Here is a 19244-nt window from a genome sequence, read left to right as displayed (position 1 = left end):
TGGTTCCTGATCATCAGATAACTTTAGTTAGAGAAGTCAAGATTAATAAACATGAGTGTCACTTAGGCAGTACATATACTTAAACTGGAATGATACAGAGATTAGCATGGCCCCTGCGCATGGATGACACATAAATTCATGAAGCATTCCATATCTTTTCTTGGGATAGAATATTTTGGAAGGTTATATGAGAAGGAGAATGTATATGTATGTATGACTGGGTCACTTTGCTGTGCAGCCAAAATTGACACAGCATTGTAAATCAACCATACTTTAATAAAAAATTAAAATTAAAAGGAAGTCAAAAAAGATTAATACACATGAAAAAATGAAGGCCTGATACAGAGACACAAAGGAGGTAATTGGCATGAAAATACAAAATCCAACAGAGATAGTTTAGTTTAGCATTAAAAACAATGCTTCCCTTTCTTTTAGGACTCACCAAAACAGGTGATCAGGTCCACCTATGGGTCTCGAATTAGATCGCAAATGCTGAGCATTAGAATCAGCAGAGTCATGTTAGTTTAGGCTTCTCATGGTCCAGAGCCAGTCTGCTGGGTTGAGGGACCTTGAGATCACATCCTCTCATGAGCACCCCAAAATCACAACTACTGAACAGCCATGGGTGAAAAGTGACAGGAACCTACCAAAATTCTCAAGCCCCACCTGAATATTTCTGAGTCAGAGGGGCTTAGCAATCTGCATTTTAACTTTCCAAGTGATTTTTTAACTCTCCAAGTGATCCCAAATGAGGTTGTTTTCCAATCATCCATAGAAAAAAACTGGATTAGGGATTACTCCCTTTCTTTAGCAAGCAGTGTCCTGTGTGTGGGATCCAGGGTCTGACCTCTCAGCCCATTGCCCAACCCCCCTCCTTGCCTGAGCTCCTGACCTCCTTGTCACAAATAATCTTCAGGACCAAACTGCCCTTTCAAGACTTGAACAAGATCTCTAAACCAATCCCAGCTCTAATCTCTATCCTCACCTAATTGTTGCTGACCTTGGAGTCTACTGAGTCCACCAGCTCCTGGGGCTTTCTGCAATGTTTCTTACATGCCTACCTCCAGCCTTGTCTCCTTGCTTTTAACCTTGCCTCTGAAGCTCAGCAAGGCTTCCTCAGGCCAGATGGGTCCTTTCTGGAAAGTGAGGCTCCCTCAGGCCAGATGGGCTAATATCCTCTGGGTTGTCCTTTCTGGAAAGTGAAGTTTTCTCTGTACTCTGCAGTTTGGAACAGAGTGACACTAATAGGCCATTCTGGCCACCAAAACTCATACCCTTAGCCTCATCAATTGAGAGCTTTGAGCTAACCAGCTAATGGCAGGAAAACATATTCAATTATAGAAATTACCAAATTATGACTCCTCCCTCTTGGGGAGGAAACTAGAAAGAGCTAACGGGCTTTGTGCTGTTCTGAATAATAATACTACATGTGTAAGACAGTTTCTGCATCACAAAACCTCTCACGTGTCCTACCTCTGTTGATCCCTTCAACAACTTCGTAAGGGAGGCCCTGCTGTTATTTTCACGCCCGCTTTGTGATTGAGGACACTAGGGCCCTAGGGCTTGCTTTGGAAGACTGATGGCCCTCCAGAAGACTATTCCGTCATCAACTGGCATTCCTCAGGGTCCAGAGAGCCCTACAGTAGGGATAATGGGCATCCAGGCTGTGCCAGGCACTTCACATGTATTAGCTTTCTTGACTCCCCTGGCTCATGCCTCTCCAGACCCACTGGCTTCCCTGCCATCCCTCCAACAGGCCAGACACCTCCTGCCTCAGGGCCATTACCTTTGCTGGTCTCTGTCTGGGATGAGCCCCTTCCAGAGGCCTATGGAACTGACTTCCTTCCTTCATTCTTTCCCTCCTTCCTTCCACCCAGACTTTAGTCAAATATCCCTTTCTCCATGCAGCCTTCCCTGACCAACCCCCTTAAAATCCCAACTCCCCACCACCAATTCCTGCCCCTTCCCTGATTTTTTTTTCACCATTTGACACAATATTTATGTTCTTTATTGTCTAGTTCCCCCACAATAGGATATAAACTTCAGGAGCATGGATTCTTATCTGTCATGTTCACCGCCTAGAGTAGGCAGGCAATACATATTTGTCAATTGAGGACACTGTATCATCCAAGCCTTCAGCATTCCTGCAGGATATGTGTTATTAGTTCCACCTTAGAGATGAGAAAAGTAAGACAAAGATTTTAGGTGACCTGCACTCAATCTAGATTTGCCACATTTAGCAAACAAAACTATAGGATGCTCGATTAAATTGGAATATCAGAAAGAAAAAAAATATATTGTATGTATGTTACATACTTGGGACATAACACAGAAAAATCTGAAATTTTATCTAAAATTCAAATGTAACTAGACATCCTGTATTATATCTGATTGCTACTAAATCCCATTATAAGAAAGAGACAGAGCTGGGAATCTCACCCTGTTTCTTTGATCCCCAAATCCCTGCCCAAAGCCCAAAGTCTCTCATTCTGAAAAAAAAAAAAGAGGTTCAGCAAACAAACTCATCCAGCCCCACAAAGACCACAGATGAAGATACCACCCCATTAAGCTTTGCCAAGTTTCAGTTGGGTCTCTGATATAGCTGTTCCTACTCATCAAAGGGAAAAAAAAACCTATTTCATTCTCCTGGGCTGTCAGTCTTATAGCTTTCATAAGCATTAAATTAATTTAAAAATCTAGAGCCTCTCAATGGAATTACAGTCCTCTAATTCAGTTGCCTGTTACTTATTCTGTATTAATAATCCCATTCTATGACCGGCCACTGGATATAGAGGAGTTGATCTCATAAAATTTTTAAGTAAACCTGTTTCATTCCCAGGAGGGTCAGTGTGACAGAACACATTACAGGAGATTGACAAGAAAATATTTGGGTAGCCAGGACATTCTCCGGAGCAGCACAAGATATTTAAATGATTTGTTGGGAGTGAGGTGATACACTAAGAAAAGAATGGGGGCTGGCATGACGAAATTTTTTCTGTGGCTCTCTCAACCCATCATGTAGGGAAACTAACCAAATCTAATGCTGTTTAGCTTCATCATCTCTCATTTAGATTTTCATTAGCAAATATCTTTCCTCACCATTACCAGACATTATCATTTCCTAAGTATGAAGATTATTATAAACATGAGGAATTCGAAATCTTGGAAAGAGAAAAGTTTGGACCTCATGATCTTTCAAGGAACTTTAGGGTCCCAGAGTCTTTCTGGGTCTTTCCTATGTAGAGCTGCTCTAACAAGTTTGCTTAATAAATCACACAACTTGACAGAGACCCAGCTGAGCTAGGATGGATGCACAAAGGACTTTGGGAAGGCATTCTGCACATTAAGCAGAGGGTGGAGTGGCCCATAAGGCACCTCCTGTAGAATTAATCACATCTTGCTTTTTTTTTTTTTAATGAGCTGAAGAATTTGTTCCACAGATGCAATTTTACTGTGAAGACATTCAAGTTATTCCTCAAGGTAAATTACAAGTTCAGAACCTCTCCTAAACTATTTGTTAATTCTCAGAACACCCCAGTGGCATACAAAAGATGTAGTAGTTCTTGTGGTCTTCCTACCATGTCTTTCCTCAACTTCTAAATGCACACACACCCATGCTCACGCAGATGTACGCAAAATTCTTCCTGGCCAATCTAAACCCTCATCCTTCTCCTCAGGATGACTGGTTGGGGTGGGTGTGTGACCTGAAATGGACCAAACTGAGCCTTTCCTTGAGTTTTTCTAATTGGTGCTAGCAAAGGAGTCCTCCCCTCTTGGGTCTCAGAGCTAAAAGAGTATGAACCCAAGGCTAATGGTCATCGTAATTTCTGGCCTTGAGAAGAGAGCTGTCTGCTCCAGAAAGGAATACCAAGCAAGGACAAAATGGACAGAGAGAGAGTCGTTGCAGAATGGAGCCTCCCAATTTAGGCTCAGGCTCCAAAGCTGCCTGTTTCCTCCTCAAGCTTTTGCTTCAGACTTTATGAGCTGACCTAGAGTCTTTCTAATAAAGCCTTTTTTCTTTTAATTTAAGCTATTTTGAGCTGGGTTTCTCTCACTTGCCACCAGAAGAATCCAGACAAACACAAGGAGAAAATATTATTCCCATTTTATAAATTAAAAAAATAAATAAATAAAGCACTAAAGGTTATGTGGCTTTGCCCTAACTGTAAACATAACATTAGACTATGAAATTGCTGCTATCCATCTGAAAACTAATACTTGCAACACACCTTTCTTAGGCAGTGACTTTCAGAGTCTTTTACAATTCACTGTAAAAAAAAAATACATTTCACACTATGGCCTATACATATGTGTATGTATGAAGCAAACATTTTGCATAATACTTACCCTTATTAAGTGTGATGCACTCTTTTATTCTCTATTCTATTTCATTCTTTCAAATACTGTTTGTGACCCACTAAATTGATTTCACCTTACACTAAACTGATTTCACAACCCACTAGTGGATCCAAAACTGTAACTGTTTTAAAAAATTGTACAATAGCCCTTTTCACAATATATCGCTAATTAAATAATCCTTCCCAGTACTACAAATTTCCCTTCAGTGAAACTCTAGAATATGTAGATTAACCTGTGCACTCGTTCTGGCCTGAGTATACGTAAATTTCCAGTCATTCCTACCAGGAATGATTAGAAAAAGAGAATATTGGGGACTGGAAGGAGAAAGAAGAAGGGTAAAAACCTGAGTGCAGAATTTTGCCATCCATCAAGCCACCAGAGAGATGAAGAGAGTGAGGTCTTATGATGCCAGCCTGATCTTGAGTCACCTCCTGTGTCTCCCCCTTATTGCAGCTTTAACATGTCCAAATCAGAGGTCTTGGTTTTCTCCCCTCTCCTGCTTTTCTAGACTTCTGGCCTCACTGTGGCATCACCATGGACCAGCATGCTCAAGCCAAAGACCATTCTCCAAACCAAGCTCTGCAGTCAACACATATCTAGAATCCAACCAGTACTTTCACCAAAAGCACTCAATTTAGAACACCATCATCTCTCATTTGGACTTCTACAATCGCCTCCTAATGCTTACCCCCAATCCGCGCATTCCCCTATGATCCTGTCTCAACGGAGTTGTCAAGGTAATCTTTTTACAATCTGAATCTTTAGGTTGCTTCCATGTCTTGGCTTTTGTAAACAAAAGATTCTAATGTATCTTTTAGAAATTAAGAGTTTTCTCTGGATGTATGCCCGGGAGTATGACTGCTGGGTCATATGGGAATTATATTTTTTGTTTTTTAATGAAACTCCATACAGTTTAAGACAAGTATTTAAATGCAGGTATCCTGATTAGAATTGAGTAAATTTGTGATAGAATAGTTTAGGATTAGTGGACTCAGTAGGAAAGGTTTTTTTTTTAATTATAGTTGATTTACAATGTCATCTTAGTTTCAAATGTACAGCCCAGTGATAGATAGATAGATGATAGATAGATAGATAGATAGATAGATAGATAGATAGATAGATAGATAGACAGATACAGATGTAAACATATTGAGTATATAGTTCCCTGTGCTATATAGTAGGTCCTTGTTGGTTATCTATTTTATGTATAGTAATGTGTATCTGCTAATACCAAGCTCCTCATTTATCCCTCCCCATTCTCTCTCCTTTGGTAATCGTAAGTCTGTTTTCTATATAGAGAACTACCATATGACCCAGAAATCCCACTCTTGGGCATGTTGGGCATATATCTAGACAAAACTTTCCTTGAAAAAGACACATGCACCATGTGTCTTTTTTTTTTTTTTCCCTGCTGTCCTCACAGCGCTATTCACGATAGCCAAGACATGGATGGAAACAATGCAAATGTCCATCGACAGACAATTGGATTAGGAAGATATGGTACATATACACAATGGAATACTACTCAGTCATAAAAACAACAAAATAATGCTATTTGAAGCAACATGGATGCAATTAGAGACTCTCATACGAAGTGAAGTAAGTCAGAAAGAGAAAGACAAATACCCTATGACATCATTTATATCTGGAATCTAATATATGGCACAAATGAACCTTTCCACAAAAAAGAAAATCATGGACATGGAGAACTGACTTGTGATTACCAAGGGGCGGGGCGAGTGGGATGGACTGGGAATTTGGGGTTAATAGATGCAAACTATTGCCTTTGGAATGGATAAGCAATGAGATCCTTCTGTATAGCACTGGGAACTATATCTAGTCACTTAAGATGGAGTGTGATAATGTGAGAAAAAAAGAATGTATATGTGCATGTGTGACTGGGTCACCTTGCTGTACAGTAGAAAATTGACGGAACACTGTAAACCAGCTATAATGGAAAAAAATAAAAATCGTTTTTAAAAAGTTTGTTTTCTATGTCTGTTGGTCTCTTTCTGTTTTGCAAATAAATTCACTTGCATCATTTTTTAAGATTCCTCATATAAGTGATATCATTTGCCTTTTTCTGTCTGGCTTACTTCACTTAGTATGATAACCTCTAGGTCCATCCATTTTGCTGCAAATGGCATTATTTCATTCTTTTTATGGTTGGGTAATATTCCATTGTGTATCTATACCACATCTCTTTTTTTTTTGGCCATGCCCATAGCATGCAGAAGTTCCCAGGGCAAGGGTCAAACCTGTGCCACAGCTGTGACCCAAGCCACAGCAGCAACAACACTGGATTCTTAAACTGCTCTGCCACCAGGGAACTCCTACCACATCTTCTTTATCCATTCATCTGTCAGTGGATATTTAGGCTGCTCCCATGGCTTGGTCATTATAAATAGTGCTGCAGTGAACCCTGGGGTGCAGTGGGCAAGGGTTTTGAAGAGTAACTAGTCATCTGATAACCTACTCAAGTATTATTCTAAGAAAGGATTCTTATTAGCCTGATGAGATCTAGTTTATTTGCCTATTATTCTGAAAAAAAAAGTAGGTTTTCACAAGTTCCTGAAAAAATGAGTTTATTTGCAAATTAATTTTTCCAGACAAAAATTTTCTGAAAGAAGACAGACAGCCAAAAACACATGAAAAGATCCTCACCATCATTAACTATTAGAGAAATGCAAATCAAAACTACAATGAGGTATCACCTCACACCATCAGAATGGCCATCATCAAGAAGTCTACAATCAGTAAATGCTGGAGAGGGTATGGAGAAAAGAGAACCCTCCTACACTATTGGTGAGAATGTAAATTGGTGTAACCACTATGGGGAACAGTATAGAAGGTCCTTAAAAAACTAAATATATGACTACCATATGATCCAGCAATCCCACTCCTGGAAACATATCCAGAGAAAACTCTAATTTGAAAAAAATACATGCACCCCAATGTTCGTTGCAGCACTATTTGTAATAGCCAAGGCATGGAAGAAACCTAAATGTCCATTGACAGAGGAATGGATAAAGAAAATGTGGTTCATATATACAATGGAATATTACTCACCGTGGATAGACCTAAGGAGTATCATACTAAGTGAAGTAAAACAGAGAAAGACAAATATCATATGATATAATTTGTATGAGGAATCTAACAAAAAATGATACAAGAGAACTTATTTATAAGACAGAAAGAAACTTGCAGTTTTCAAAAGCAAACTTATGGTTACCACAGGGGAAGCCTTTGGGTGGAGGGTGAAGTAGGAGGATGGCAATAGTACAAACACACTACTGTATAAAATAAGTAATTAACAAGAACATACTGCATAGCACAGGGAAATCTACTCAATAGTTTGTGATACCCCATATGAGGAAAAAGAATGGATATATGTATATGTATAACTGATTCACTTTGCTGTACACCTGAAACTAATACAACATTGTAAATCAACTATACGCCAATAAAATTTAAAATTTTTTCTGGAAGAGTAGTTATGTTAATGCAATCTTAGTTTTGTTTTTGTTTGTTTGTTTGTTTGTTTTTTGCTGCACCCACAGCATAGAAAAGTTCCTAGGCCAGGGATGGAATCCAAGCCACAGCAGTGACCTATGCCACAGCAGTGACCTATGCCACAGCAGCAACGCCAGACCCTTAACCTGTTGTGACAGTGGGAACTCCACAATCTTAGTTCTTAATCCTATTAAGCCAGTAGCTGCATATAGTGTCATATATAAGGATTTTGTTTATCTGAGTTAATAATATAATGAGCTTAGAAGAATGCCTGACACATAGTAGGCACTTTAAATGTTTATTGCTATTGTCCTATAATTGCAGAAAGTCCCTGTCAGGTACACAAGAAATGTTTGCTGGATTAGTTAATTAATTATCACAGTTGGAAGGATGGAGGTGGAGCTAAATCAAATGTAAGAAAGAGAAGACTTCGATGATTGTATCACCTGCTATCTCCTTAAGGAGTCCCGCTTGGAGCTATTATGGAGGGTATACTAGGAAAAATGTCAGAGGAATTCTCTGCCATTGTGAGCTGAGTGGATTAATGAAAACTCCCTAATATCATCTTCACATCAAGTATCCTTGTGTTGTGGACCACAGTGTAACCTGATCAAAAGTTAAAAATATAAAAAAGCAAAACTGTTGAACCCGAATGGAAGATGAGACCCAAGGAGGTTTGGGCCCTTCAATGCACCCACAACAAAGCAAGTGATTTTATGTCTCCTTGAAACTACAGGGGAAGAGAGATTCTGAAAATTTTCTATTAAGCAAGGATTATGAATGGAAATTGATTTTGCACTAATAATAATGTAAGATGTGTAAAATCTTATACATAATGGCAAAGTATAATATTTTATAGTTGAAAACAAGACTCTCATACAAATATAAGATGAACACCTGCCCAAGATTTATTAACTCATTAATGAGAGAGGCAGTAAGACGAAGGTAATCTAGTTCAGAGAGCATTTTGAGGAATGGGGCATTTATAGGCATTTAAAAAGAAATGTTAGAATTAGATTGCTAGGTTAGATACAAAATGGATTAATGTTCCACAGGACAATAAAAACCATAACCCTTGGGGTTATCTTTGTACCAGACAGAAATTATTTGCATCTTTGCCATACAAAATCTACAAGTTGGCATGTAACTTCACAGAGTTTGAGCCCTTAATTAATAGTAAATAACAAAGTCAAGCAAAGGTGCATCCCCAAGATAATTAATTATGCTTACGTGGCCTGGTTAGGCAATGCTCCTATATATCATTGAAAAGACATGCCTTATTTCCAAGCTTTGGAGAACTCTATATCACAAAATTCTCTGTACTATGCCTGTGATCTTTTTTATTTTCATGAACTTAATTTCCATAGATTTCTTCATTTCCATAGCTTTTACAGGTTCTCTCTATCCTGATGCCTACCTTTACAGTGCCCATAAGGTTAAATGTTTTTCAACTGCATATTCCACTATGAAAGAGAAATCCTTTAATTTGTTTATTTTTTGTTTATTTGGGGGGGAACATCAGCCTCACAATTGAAAAGGACTGTTTTGTACTTTGTGTCTGTGTCCCTTCAGACTACAGGTTCCTCCAGGCTAAGACCTTGTCAATTCAGAAACTTCAGCACTTGCTCGCTACACATTTTCTACTGTCTAGTGATGGCTGGCACATACTGGGAACCCAATAATGATGCCTAAATAAATGAATGAATGTGATTAAAGCAAAAAATGTGCTACCCTTAATCTGGAAAAAGTTAAGAAGTTACATGACAATTTAACACATCAGTCCAGACCAAGAAACAGTTGGACAAAACAAAAGAACAGCTTCAGAACTGCAGGAGGATGCCTGTTCTCTTAGGACAAGCAGAAATTAGCATACAAGGAAAAGCCTTAGGGGTAAGGCAAAGATTGTTCCAATCAGCACTTACCCCAGGAGATACCCTTTTTGCCTATCTAAAAAACACGAATCTCTTAGATCCCAACTACCACACTTAGGAATGAGTCCCGAAAAGATCTGCATTGGAGAACTGATCCTTCTGGTTTCTGGGTGTTTCCTGCCATGAGAGAATTTGCCCAATACCTAAAAAGAAGAGAAATTGTAACAGAACCTACATGGCTGTTTGTTATATTTTTCCAAGGTCTCATATGGAAAATAAACTTGAGGCGGCTTAAAATAAAAGATACCCCCTAAGGTATGTTTTTTGTTTTGTAAGGCTGCACCTGTACATATAGAAATTCCCAGGTTAAGTGTTGAATTGGAGCTGCAGCTGCCAACCTATTCCACAGCCACAGCAATGCCAGATCTGAGCTGCATCTGTGACCTATACCACAGCCTCAGAAACGCTGGATCCTTAACCCACTGAGTGAGTTTAGGGAGCAAATCCACATCCTCAAGGATACTATGTTGGGTTCTTAACCCTCTGAGCCACAGTGGGAACTCCCCCAAAGATATTTGTTAGTAGAAGAAAAGTGCCATTAAGTAAGGAAGATAGGTATCTGTATCAGAATCCTCATAGCCAAAGCAAGAAAGAAAAATTTAACAACAAAAATCCTATTTACAGCAAGGGAAAAAAAATAAAAATTTTTCATTATGCGATATGCAAACTGTATGTTAATTTGCATAAATTATACAAAGAATTGACATACAAAGCTTTGTATAGGAACCCCAGATATTATGGTCAAAGCCCTTAACACGAGCTTTACAAAAGCTGAATTTATGGTCTTTAAATTTCTGTTTCTAATATTACTGCTTACCAAAAGCTAAGTCCACACTGTTATATCACATTTAGGCAACATATCCAGATAGGAAGCATTTAGTTGGTCTAACCAGTTAGAAAAACAACTTAGACAATTTGTCAAAATAAAGTTAGAAAATCTTTTGGTTTAACCACTTCAGATAATAATTAGACATTCACTCTGACCAAAACTATATAAAGGCCAATTCTAAACTGAGATCTAAATGTTAAAAAGGCAGAGATATGAGTTCCCACTGTGGCACAGTGTGCTGAGAATCCAGTTGCAGTAGCTTGGGTCACTGTGAAGGCACAGGTTCAATCCCCAGCCTGATGCAGTGGGTTAAAGGATCTGGCATTACTGCAGTTGTGGCAGAGGTCACACCTATGGCTTGGATTCAGTCCCTAGCATGGGAACTTCCACATGCCACAGGTACAGCCATTAAAAATATATATATATATGCAGCAATATATCTCACTAATCTTTGTACTCTCAGTGCCCAATATGGTGCCTAGCACATAGTAGGTGCTCAACAATACTTGACAAACAGCAATTAGTGAGTGCTGCACAACCTTCCATAACAGAGCAGTCAGAGTGTCCTGCAGTAGCAAAGATGCCCTTGAAGAGAACTCACAACGGAATACGGGCAGAGGACAGCCATGCTCTAGCTACCTGTGTTAGTATAAAGTACATCTCTCCAGGTTTAAGGCTTAATGCAGTTAGAAAGTGGTACCATTACCCATACTTTTAGAAATATATGTAGGTTAAGGTTCAAAACCTACATACATGGAGTTCCCTTCATGGCTCAGCGGTTAGCAAACGAGACTAGGCTCCACGAGGATGTGGGTTCAATTCCTGCCTTTAGTCAGTAGGTTAAGGATCTGGCATTGCCGTGAGCTGTGGTGTAGGTCACAAACATGGCTCAGATGCTCATTGCTGTGGCTGTTTTATAGGTCGGTGGCTGCAGCTCCAATTTGACCCTTAGCCCCATACACCATGAGTGTGGCCGTAAAAAGGGAAAAAAAAAAACCCTGCATATAGTCTATTCCTTAATAGAGGTTTAGTTCTTGCCAATAACTCCTTTGATGTACCTGGGTGTCCAGTGGATGTTCCTATAGTGCCCTGGCTTCCTAATCTGCAGAATGGGCAATGGGGCCAACAGCACTGGGTTCTCCTGCAAGCAACCATGATGATGCCGAGATCAGAGTGATTCCAGTGACCCAATTCAAAAACCGACCTGCCAGACAATCAAATCTGCTAAATCAGAGGTCTTCTGTGCTTTCCCTGGTTCAATGCATCCTTTATATGCACACAAAACGGGTTTTTCTAAAAACATCACTTTGACCATGCTGTCTATTAAAAACATTCCATGTTGGGGGAGAAGAAAGCAAACAAGAGAAAAAAACCAAGATAAATGTTGGGGGAGGAGTCAGGATCAAGATGGCAGAAGAGTAAGACATGATGCTCACCTTCTCCCACAAACACATCAAAAAAACACGTCTGGATTCCCATCATGACTCAGCAGAAATGAATCTGACTAGCATCCATGAGGACCCAGGTTCAATCCCTGGCCTTGCTCAGCAGGTTAAGGATCCAGCATTGCTGTGAGCTGTGGTGTAGATCACAGATGTGGCTTGGATCTAGTGTGCTGTGGCTGTGGTGTAGGCCAGCAGCTACAACTCCAATTTGACCCTTAGCCTGGGAACCTCCATATGCCATGGATGTGGCCCTAAAAAGACCAAAAGAAAACAAAAAACAAAAAACCCACATCTACACGTGTAGAACGATTTGCACAGAACATCTACTGAATGCTGGCACAAGACTTTTAACCTCCAAAAAAGGCAATAAAAGTGCCATATAACTGGGCAGAACTAAAGTGGGGGGGGGAGAGAAAGAGAAAGAAATCAGGACAGGACTAACATTCCTGAGAGGGAGCTGTGAAAGAGGAAGGGAACCCACACCCTGGAAAGCCACCTAACTGACAGGGAGATCAGCCTAGAAAGAGGGACCTCAAAGCCTCAGAGAAAAGGGCAGCAGCTGGACTGATGAGGGCAAAGCAGAGAGAGATATTCACAGACCATCAGTACCACCACCCCCAGATACAGCAGCCTGAGATATTCAGGCAGGGACTGGGCGCTGAGACTCAGACTCCGGAAGTCAGTTCTGGGGAGAAGACTAAGGTTCACTGTGTGGAGACGCCTAGGGGCTAAGGAGTGTGGTGTGCCACAGGCTGGGGAGCAAAGAGCTATAGCCAAGAGAACCCAGGAGGAGGTCTGGGTCCATAGGAGAAGCAAAGCACCACTGTTTGGGAGGGCAAGAGGAGGAGAGGTGGACAATCATAGGAATATCTTTCTCTGCACACACGTGGACTCTCAGAGTACAGGGCTATGGGCAGTGAGGCCCCTCTTGCTCAGGCTATGGGTGGCAGAGCCGCCTGTGGGGCTAAGTATGAAAGGTTGCCATTTGTGTGATCTACAGATGGTGGGGGCAAACCAGCACAGTCATCTCAGACACCAGAGATGGCTCTGGCCTGCCACCACTAGGGGTCCATGAACAGGCACCACCTACGGCCCCAGTTACATCAGAGGTCAGTAGAGAGGAAGGCCCTGCAACCGAGCACCACCTGTTGTTCTCAATCCCATGGGAATGAACACACCCTGCTGCTGCCACTGCCAAATGCTCTGGGCACCACCTACACCTGCCTGAGAGTCACTGCCTTGTCCCAGGGCCCTGAAACTAGGAGCAGCCTGTGCCACTTCCCTCAGGTCCTCACCACTATCAAGGGCCCAGCAACCAGGAACTGGCTACTAGCCCTGACCATTGCCTCCATCTCTATGGAAGCATGTGCAGCACCCTATCAAGGGGATAACAGCCTGGACACACTGAGGAAAAAGACAGCAAGCATCCAAACCAAAAGCAGCCCTCATGCCAAAAATAAATAGTAAGCCCTCACAAAATACCCAGGGTGCTCTCGCATATAAATCACCTTCCAAGACTGCAGTAGTTGTTTTACCTAAACTCACAGAATAAGAAAAAAATATAAGCAAAATGAAGAAGCTCAGGAGCCATTAAAAGAACAGAATCCTCTTAAAGGAACAAACAATGAGACAGACTTCCTCAGTCTAACAGGCACTGAATTCAAAAAGGAGGCAGTGAAAATACTGAAGGAATTAAAAGAAAATATGAAGGAATAGAGAGCAGGTATGAACAGTAATGCAGATTACTTTAGAAAGGAACTAGAAAATATAAGGAGGTGCCAAAAAAAATTAGAAAATTCATTTGCAGAGATGCAAGCTGAGTTAAAGGCACTGAAGAGCAGAATGAATAATGCAGAGGAACAAATTAGTGACTTGGAAGATAGAATAATGGAAATCACTCTATCAGGACAGCAGACAGAAAACCAAATTTAAAAAAAAAACATAAAAGCAATATAAGAGATCTATAAGCAGACCAATCTACATATAATACAGATTCCAGAAGGAGAAGAAAAAGAAAAGGGGATTGAAAATGTATTTGAAGAAATTATGATTGAAAACTTTCCGAATCCAAAGGAAACAGATATCAAGATTCAGGAAGCACAGAGGGCCTCAAACAAGTTGAACCCAAACAGACCCACACCAAGATATATTATAATAAAAATGGTAAAAGTTAAAGATAAAGAGAGGATTCTAAAGGCAGCAAGATAAAAACAAAGACTTAATTATAAGGGAACCCCCATAAGGCTATCAGCTGATTACTCTACACAAACACTACAGGCCAGAAGAGAGTGGCAATATATATTCAAATTTCTAAAAGAGAAAATTTTGCAGCCAAGAATACTCTACCCAACAAGAATATCATTTAAAATAGAAGGAGAAATAAAGAATTTCTCCAACAAACAAAAACTAAAATACAGCAATAATAAACCCATTCTAAAAGAAATACTGAAAGGGCTCTTCTAAATAAAAAAGAAGTGAGAAGAAATCAGATGGAGGAAATCATAATTGGAAAGCAATCACTTAAATAAGCCAGTATACAGATCTAAAAGGAAAAGAACCTGTTGTAAAAGTGACAATAAACATAGGAACAGCAAAAGGATAAACATGAAGATGTTAAAAAAGGACTTCATAAATGTGGGGAAGGAAAGTAAGAAAATCTGGACTCTTTTTTTTTTAATAATGTGTTTGAGCCTATATGACTATCAGGGTAAAGCAAGAAGATATAGGAAGGGGTTAACACACTTGAAAAACAGGGCAACCACAAATCAAAACCAAACAATACATTCATAAAAACTAAAAAGAAGAGGACACAAGTATAAAATAAAGAGAAATCATCCAACCAAAATAAGAAAGGAACAAAAGAGAAACATAGACTCAACTGGAACACAAGGTTTAAAATGGCAATAAACTCATATTTATCAATAAATGCCTTAAATGTCAATGGACTGAAGACTTCGATCAAAAGACACAGAGAGGCAGACTGGATAAGAAAACAAGAGCCTACAATATGCTGCCTACAAGAGACTCACTTTAGGACAAAGGACACATATAAATTGAAAGTGAGGGGATGGAAAAAGATATTTCATGTGAATGGAAAAAAACAGGAAAGCAGGATTTGCAGTATTCATATCAGACAAAATAGACTTTAAAATGAAGGCCACAAAGAAAGACGAAGAAGGACACTATATAACAATAAAAGGATCAATTCAAGAATAGGATATTATACCTGTCAATATATATGTCCCTAATACAAAAGTACCCAAATACATACAACAAATGCTAACAGACATAAACGGAGAAATTAATGGGAATACAATAATAGCAGGAGACTTTAACACTCCACTCACATCAATGGACAGATTCTCCAGACAGAAAATCAATAAGGCAATGGAGATCCTAAATGACACAATATAAAAGTTAGACTTAATTGACATTTTTCTGGACGTAATCCAAAAAAAATCAGAATATACATTATTTTCCAGTGCACATGGAACATTCTCAAGGATTGACCACATATTGGGGCACAAAGCTAACTTCAACAAGTTTAAGAGAAGAGAAATTACTTCAAGTATCTTCTCTGACCACAATGGCAAGAACCTAGAAATCAACCACAGGAAAAGAAATGAGAAAAAACTGACTACATGGAGACTAACCAAAATGCTACTAAAAAAATCAGTGGGTCAATGAGGAAATAAAAAGGGAAATTAAAAAATACCTCAATATGGAGTTCCCATTGTGGCTCAGCCGTAACAAACCCAACTAGACACCTAGCCTGGGGACTTCCATATGCTGCAGGTGCAGCCCTAAAAAGAAAGAAAAAAAAAAAAAAGGAAAAAAAATCTTGAGACAAATAATGAAAACACAACCATTCAAGAATCTATGGGAGGAGTTCCCGTCATGGCACAGTGGTTAACGAATCCGACTAGGAACCATGAGGTTGTGGGTTCGGTCCCTGCCCTTGCTCAGTGGGTTAACGATCTGGTGTTGCCATGAGCTATGGTGTAGGTTGCAGACGTGGCTCGGATCCCGCATTGCTGTGGCTCTGGCGTAGGCCAGTGGCTACAGCTCCGATTCGACCCCTAGCCTGGGAATTTCCATATGCTGCGGGAGTGGCCCTAGAAAAGGCAAAAAGACAAAAAAAAAAAAAAAAAAAGAAGAAGAAGAAGAAGAAAAAGAAGAACAAACGAAACCTAAAGTCAGTAGAAGGAAGGAAATCATAAAGATCAAGGAGGAAATAAGTAAAATAGAGATGCAAAAAACAACAGAAAAAATCAATAAAATGAAGAGCTGGTTCTTTGAAAGGGTAAACAAAATTGACAAACCTCTGGCCAGACCCACCAAGAAGAGGAGAGAAAGAACTCAAATAAACAAAATGAGAAATGAAAAAGGAGGAATATCAACATATACTGCAGAAATACAAAAAAAAAAATCAGAGAATACTATGAATTATATGACAACAAATTTGACAACCTAGAAGAAAGGGACAACTTTCTAGAGACACATAGACTGCCGAAATTGAATCAAGAGAAACAGATCAATCGAAAAGATTGATCACTAGAAATGAAATTTAATATGTCATAAAAACACTCCCTACAAACAAAAGTCCAGGACCAGATGGCTTCAGGGTGAATCCTTCCAAACATACAAAGAATTTATACCCATCCTTCTTAAATTTTTCCAAAAGGTTGGAGAAGAAGGAATAATCCTAAAGACATTCTGTGAAGCCGCCGTCACCCTAATACCAAAATCAAAGATACCACTACCAAAAAAGGAAATTATAGGCCAATTTATCTTTGATGAATATAGATACAAAAATTCTCAACAAAATTTTAGCTAGCTGAATCCAACAACATATAAAAAAGATTATACACTATGACAAAGTGGAATTCATTCCCAAGTTCACAATGATGGTTCAACATACACAATCAATCAATGTCATACACCACACTAACAAAACAAAAATCAAAAACCACATGATCATCTCAATAGATGCAGAAAAAGCATTTGACAAAATCCAACATCCATCTGTGATAAAAACTGTTATCAAAATGGATATTGAGAGAACATACCTTAACATAATCAAAGCCATTTATGACAAACCCACAGCCAATATAATACTCAATAAAGAAAAGCTGAAAGCCTTCCCACTCAAATCTGGAACAAGACAAGGATGCCCACTCTCACCACTTTCATTCAACATAGTATTGGAAGTCCTTGCCACAGCAATCAGACAAACAAAAGAAATAAAAGGTATCCAAATAGGAAGAGAAGAGGTAAAATTCCACTGTATGCAGGTGACATGATACTATATATAGAAAACCCTAAGGGCTCAACACAAAAACTACTCAAACTGATCAATGAATTCAGCAAAGTAGCAGGATATAAGATTAACATTCAGAAATTGGTTGCATTTCTGTATACTAACAATGAAATATTAGGAAAGGAATACAAAAATACAATACCTTTTAAAATTTCACCCCCCAAAATTAAATACCTAAGAATAAACCTGACCAAGGAAGTGAAAGACATATGCTGAGAAGTATAAAACATTAATCAAGGAAATTAAAGATAATTCAAATGAGTGCCCATTGTGGCACAGTGAAAATGAATCCAACTAGGAATCATAAGGTTGCAGGTTCAATCCCTGGCCTTGCTCAGTGGGTTAAGGACCCTGTATTGCCGTGAGCTGTGATGTAAGTCACTGATGCAGCTCGGATCTGGCATTTCTGTGGCTGTGGCATAGACAAGTAGCTGCAGCTCTGATTCAGCCCCTAGCCTGGGAACCTCCGTATGCCACTGTGCAGCCCTAAAAAGCAAAAAAAGAGGATTCAAAGAAATGGAAAGATATTCTATGCTCCTGGATTAGAAGAATTAATATCATTAAGATGGCCATACTACCAAAAGCAATCTACAGATTCAATGCAATCCCTACCAAATTACCCATGACATTTTTCACAGAACTGGAATAAACAATCCAAAAATTTATATGGAACCATAAAAGACCCAGAATTGCCAAAGCAATCCTGAGGGGGAAAAAAATCAAGCAGGAGGTATAACTCTCCCAGACTTCAGACAATATTACAAAGCTACAGTAATCAAGACAGTGTGGTACTTGTACAAAAACAGATATAGAGACCTATGGAACAGAATATTGAACCCAGGAATAAATGCAGACACCTATGGTCAATTAATCTTTGGCAAAGGAGGCAAGAATATAAAATGGGAAAAAGTCTCTTCAGCAAGTGGTGTTGGGAAAACTGGATGGCTGCATGTAAATCAATGAAACTAGAACACACCCTCATACCATGCAAAAAAACAAACTCCAAATGACTTAAAGACTTAAACATAAGACAAGACACCATAAAACTCAGAAAGAGAAAGACAAATACCATATGATATCACTTATATCTGGAATATAATATATGGCACAAAGGAACAGAAAAGAAAATCTTGGACTTGGAGAATAGAGTTGTGGTTGCCAAGGGGGAAGGGGAGGGGTGGGAGGGACTGGGAGCTTGGGGTAAATAGATACAGAATGTTGCCTTTGGGATGGATTAGCAATGGGATCCTGCTGTGTAGCACTGGGAACTCTGTCTAGTCACTTATGATGGAACATGTAATGTGAGAAAAAAGGATGTATACATGTAAGTGTAACTGGGTCACCATGCTGTACAGTAGAAAAATATATATATATAAATAAATGGTTTAAAAAAACTCCTAGAAGAGAAAATAGGCAAGACATTCTCTAACATCAACCTTAAAAACGTTTTCTTAGGTCAGTCTCCCAAAGCAATAGAAATTTAAAAAATAAATAAATAAACCAATGGGACCTAATCAAACTGACAAGTTTTACACAGCAGGAGAAACCATTAAAAAAAAAAAAAAAAGACAACCTATGAAATAGAGGAAAATCGTTTCAAATGATGCAACTGACAAGGGCTTAGTCTCCAAAATATACAAACAACACATACAACTCAGCAAAAATCCAACACCCAACTGAAAAATGGGCATTTCTCCAAAGACATACAGATGGCCAATGGGCACATGAAGAAATGCTCAACATTACTAATTATTAGAGAAATGCAAATCAAAACTAAAATGAGATGTCACTTCACACCAATCAAAATGGCCATCAAGAGTAAGTCTTCAAGTAACAAATGCTGGAGA

Source organism: Sus scrofa, chromosome 13 (assembly GCF_000003025.6).
Source record: "Sus scrofa isolate TJ Tabasco breed Duroc chromosome 13, Sscrofa11.1, whole genome shotgun sequence".
NCBI lineage: Eukaryota > Metazoa > Chordata > Mammalia > Artiodactyla > Suidae > Sus > Sus scrofa.
This window is presented reverse-complemented; position numbering follows the sequence as displayed.